This window comes from Poromitra crassiceps, assembly GCF_964638095.1.
Source record: "Poromitra crassiceps genome assembly, chromosome: 15".
Lineage (NCBI taxonomy): Eukaryota > Metazoa > Chordata > Actinopteri > Beryciformes > Melamphaidae > Poromitra > Poromitra crassiceps.
This window is the reverse complement of record NC_139634.1, coordinates 25,699,910-25,705,459: the sequence shown is the minus strand read 5'-3', so window position 1 is coordinate 25,705,459 and position 5,550 is coordinate 25,699,910. Positions and strand designations below refer to the sequence as shown.

The 5,550-nt window shown below is 47.3% G+C and overlaps 1 pseudogene across 1 annotated transcript; it reads left to right on the top strand.

Moving 5' to 3' along the window:
• Positions 1-2,629: 2,629 nt before the first annotated feature.
• Positions 2,630-5,272, top strand: LOC310790142 (NEDD4-like E3 ubiquitin-protein ligase WWP2 pseudogene; annotated as a pseudogene). Its single transcript has one exon. The product of its transcript is annotated as an NEDD4-like E3 ubiquitin-protein ligase WWP2 pseudogene (transcript).
• The last annotated feature ends 278 nt before the right edge of the window (positions 5,273-5,550 follow it).

Sequence of the window (5,550 nt, the reverse complement as noted above, 5' to 3'; positions counted from 1 at the left end):
CTATTACTATGACTGTAAACTAAGTACAAAGTGGACAAGTGTGCCATGTGCATGAGCAATGTGGGGTTACTAGTGTCATAGGAGGGGAGGAGAGGGAGAGGGAGGAGTCTGCATGTAGGGCAGTTATTGTATGGTTATTGCGGTGGGCACGAAAGACCTGCAATCACGACAGGCTGTGGTATATGCTTATTATACCATATACCTAAGGGTGTTGACATTGATGAGGACACAATGCAGATGACATCATCAGTGATTCATGACATCACTGATGTCACTGATGAAGATGTCTATGTCTATGCATAAGTGACATCATCGGTTCACATCAGTTCCTGGACATTGTCTGTCATTCATTCAGTCAGGAATGGATTTTTCTTTTCTTTTTCTTTTTTATTAACAATATAGATGTACAAAATATGTCAGACAGACAATAACACATCACCATACTTAAGAGCTATAAACAAACAGACATGAATAAGACATAGAACAATACAATAATTCATGTTTACAAAGACAACTTGACATGTTAGAATAAAATAAAAATAAGGACAGACAAAATGACATTAGCAAAAGTCAATTTACAGGGGGTCCTCATGTTTTTCATGAAACGGATTCTGTTGAGAAGTTCATGCGTATGTTCTGTCGTTGCCTTGGTGATGGTTCTGTTCCAGTGTTACACAGCTGAACATCTGCCAGAGATTGAAGATATCGAAAACATCTTTAAACCTGCCAAACTTGGGCTGTTGAAACATGTAGTTTTGTCGAATGGGCTTGAGTTGCATGAGGTTGCCTGGTTGCTACATGAATCATGTATACATGAATCATGTAGCAACCAGAGATGGGAAGTAACTAAGTACAAATACTTTGTTACTGTACTTGAGTAGGATTTTCAGGTATCTGTACTTTACGGAGTACTTATTTTTCTGACAAACTTTTACGTTTACTCCCTACAATTTAAGGCAAATATCTGTACTTTCTACTCCTTACATTTTCGAAACAAGCCAGTTACTTTAGTTTTAATGAATGGCAGACAAATATAATGTAATGTTTGTTTGTCTCTCGTCTTGCGCTCCTCCAGCTTTTACGCATTATGTGCACCTTTTTTGTGGAAAAACCATATCACACAAATTAATATTCAAAGTATAGTCTTTATACATCTTGGAGGGGATCTTTTGAGTTTAATAGTCTTTGAATGATATTAATATGACGTGAGTTTCTATTAGCGTTGCACAGAAACAGCTGGTAGAAATACTTATTTTGTACAAGTAACTGTACTTCTACTTAACTAAAAATAATTTTACTTTTACTTTTCCCATCTGTTTATCGATACCGTGTAAAATTAGTTCAAATGCATTTCCACAGAATACATGTGGTTAAAAACTGACAACTTCTTCTTCTTTTACTTCAGTAATAAAGTTGAATCAGTACTACTTTTACCAGTCTTTTTTACACAATTAACTGTACTTCTACTTAAGTAAAGAAAGTGTGTACTTTTCCCATCTGTATGACGCACGTGGGGTCCTGGGACGAATTTGCCCTTGTTCACCATCATCAGTGATATTGATCACTGATCGCAATTCTATAGCTTATTACTAGAATTGAGCACGGGATCTCACTTCTTCGCACCCGACTTTTGTGATCTCACTGTGTTAACGTGTGAGTGACTTCTGTGTTCGTCATTGACATCATCAGTGATGTAATAAAATCTCTGATCACTGAATAATGTCATCATTAATGTCACTCAAGCAATTGTGATGTCATCTGTGATGATGTCACCAGTGATGTCATCGGTGTGATCTCATCGGTGATAGATTAGATACGTTATTGACCACACACCAGGCTGGTGGAATTTGTTTCCAGTACATTCCAGACCCACAGGCCGTCAGTGTAAATAAGAATTTGTTCTTAATGACTCGCCTGTCTAAATAAAGGTTAAATAAAATAAAATAAAAAACATTACATAAGCCAGGTTCCAACATAGAACATCACATGATGTCATCGGTATGGCATCATCGGTGACCAGACCACTTTCTTTCCCTAGTGACCATGTACTGTATGTCACACGAAGGGAAGAAAGTGGCTAGGTTGCCGATGATGTCATACAGTCATACAGTGATATTATCAGTGAGTGATGTCATCAGTGATGATGCAATCACTGAGTGATGTCATCATCACTCGAGAATTGTGATGTTATTGGTGATGATGTGATCAGTGATGTCACTTTTGCAATTGTGATGTCATCGGCGATAATCTCATCAGTGATGATGTCACCAGTGATGTCACTTGAGCAAATGTGATGTCATCGGTGATGATGTGATCAGTGATGGCACTTGTGCAATTGTGATGTCATCGGTGATGCCATCAGTGATGATGTTAAAAGTGGATGTTATCAGTGATGTCATTGGTGATGTCATCAGTGATGATGTCATCCGTGATGTCCCTCAAGCAATTGTGATGTCATCAGTCATGATTTCATTAGTCATGATGTCATCAGTAACAATGTCATCAGTGATGATGTCGTCAGTGATGATGTCATCAGTGAAGGCACTCAAGCTATTCTGATGTCATCTTTGAGTGGCAGAAATTTAAGTGAAATAGGACAGCAGCGGACCACAGCTGAAAAGGAGCTGTTATGCCATGGCAGCTGCACACCATGAGCACACATGGCATTGCACAGACCACTGACAAGTTTCAGTTGACCTTGAAAGTGGTCTCAGCCAAGCTCCTCACAAGCTCTCCCAAGCTACCAAACCGTCACTCTCGGCTCAGCGCCTTTGTCGAGGTGACGGCCGACGGCTTGACCAGCGAAACAAAAAAAACAGGCAAATGCAGCGGACACCTGGAGCTGCAGTGGAATGAGGACCTTACCCTTAACGTGACACCTCAGAGTCGACTGCATCTGAAGTTGTGGAGCCGGAATATCCTGAGGAAGAAGCTCCTGGGCAGCACCACCATAGACCTGCCTCACACACTCAGGATGCACGATGGCAAGATAGAGAACGTCCACCTGAATCTGCTGCTGCAGATGGAGAACAAAGGCTGGGTTGTAGCGGGATGCGAGCTCAATGTCTGTTTGGACAGCCTGGTCGTTGATCTGAGCTCCCTGCCCAATGGCAGCACAGCAGTAGACGAGGTGCTCCAGTCAGACACATCCAACCTGAGGGGGACGCAGTGCGAGGAGACTCACAGTGCAGATGTACCCCTCGAAAGAAACAACACTCACTCTGTAGGAGGGTACGAAGGGGGCTCCCCGGGGTGCTCCAGAGTGGGGTTTCTGACCAACGGGGAGTTGAGCGAGGAGCAGAGCAGTGGATCGGGGTTAAGCCACCGCATCCCTGGAAGCAGCGCAGGTGAAATAGAGCTGACTTCCAATGGGCTGGACAAGGGCGGCCTCAACCCTCCCCCATCATCCCCGTCAGGGCGATCCCCGGCCCCCAGGCCCTCCCCAGGTCAGGATGCCCTGAGCCCCGCCAAGCCCGGAGCCGCCGGTGGTTCCAGCACTGAGCAGGCTGCAACAGAGCCCGCCGCAACAGAGCCCGCCGCAGACTCCCTCCCAGTTGGCTGGGAGCAGAGGGTGTTGCCTCAAGCCAGAGTGTACTACCGGTATGTCGACCACAACACCCGAACCACCACCTGGGAGAGACCCCTGCCACCTCGCTGGGAGAAGCGTGTGGACCAGCGGGGCCAGTTCTACTACGTGGACCACAACACCAGAACCACCACCTGGCAGAGGCCTACGGCCAAGTCGGTGCACAGCTACGAACAGTGGCAGAGCCAGCGCAGCCAGTTGCAGCGCGCCATGCACCAGTTCAGCCAGCGCTTCCTCTACCAGTCAGCCGGCGCCCCGGTGGAAAATGACCCTCAGGGCACACTGCCTCCTGGATGGGAGACACGCCAGGACCATGGGAGGGTGTACTTCGTCAACCACAACACGCGGTGCACACAGTGGGAGGATCCAAGGACCCAAGGGATGATCCAGGAGCCCCCCCTGCCCCCAGGCTGGGAGATAAAGCACACCTACGAGGGAGTCAGATATTTTGTGGACCATAACTCGCGCACCACCACCTTTAAATACCCCGGCCCTGGCTTTGCCTCAGCGTCGCCGCAGGGCGGTTCACCAGGTTCCTACGATCGCAGCTTCAAGTGGAAATACCAGCAGTTCCATTTCCTGTGCCGTTCCAATGCCATGCCCAGGCATGTGAAGATCTCGGTGTCCAGACAGACGCTGTTTGAGGACTCTTTTCAACAGATCATGAATGCTAAGCCGTACGACCTGCGTCGCAGACTTTACATCATCATGGAAGGAGAGGAGGGGCTGGACTATGGTGGCATCGCCAGGGAGTGGTTCTTCCTCCTGTCCCATGAGGTGCTGAACCCCATGTACTGCTTGTTCGAGTACGCTGGTGAGAACAACTATTGTCTGAAAATCAACCCCGCATCCTCCATCACCCCCGACCACCTTACCTACTTCCGTTTCATCGGACGCTTCATCGCCATGGCCTTGTACCACGGAAAGTTCATCGACACCGGCTTCACGCTGCCTTTCTACAAGCGAATGCTGAACAAGAAACCCACGCTCAAAGACCTGGAGTCCATAGACCCACAGATTTACAACTCCATCATGTGGGTGAAAGAGAACAGCCTGGAGGAACATGGCGTGGAGTTGTATTTCGCTCAGGACATGGAGATCCTCGGGAAGGTATCCACTCACCAGCTGAAGGATGAGGGAGAAAACGAGCTGGTCACTGAGAAAAACAAGGAGGAGTACCTCAGCCTGCTGATTGATTGGATGTTTACGCGCGGCGTGGAGGAGCAGACCAATGCCTTCCTGGACGGCTTCAACCAGGTGGTGCCTCTGGAGTGGCTCCGCTACTTCGACGAGAAGGAGTTGGAGCTGATGCTGTGCGGCATGCAGGAGATCGACTTGGCCGACTGGCAGAAGAACACGATTTACAGACATTACACCAAGAACAGCAAGCAGATCCACTGGTTCTGGCAGGTGGTGAAGGAGATGGACAACGAGAAGAGAATCCGTCTCCTGCAGTTTGTCACAGGAACCTGCCGGCTTCCCATCGGAGGCTTCGCTGAACTCATAGGGAGCAACCTTATCGGTCCCCAGAAGTTCTGTTTAGACAAGGTGGGGGAGGAGACTTGGCTTCCAAGAAGCCACACCTGCTTTAATCGTCTGGACCTGCCCCCCTACAGAAGTCTGGAGCAGCTGAGAGAGAAGCTGCTGTTCGCCATCGAGGAGACGGAGGGGTTCGGACAGGAGTGATGAAGAGGGAGGACGGATAGAGACATTTTGTTGCGATAGTTTCTTTTACGGCATGGCCACTAGTGGGCAGATGCATCTATAAGAGGGTCTGTCTGTCTATGTATGTATGTATGTATGTGTGTATGTATGTATGTATATGTATGTATGTGTGTATGTACAGTATGTATGTATGTATGTATGTGTGTGTGTATGTATGTATGTATGTATGTGTGTATGTATGTCCCCCAGAAAGAAAGAAAGAAAGTGGCAAGGTCGTCGATGCTGTCATACGTGGCCAC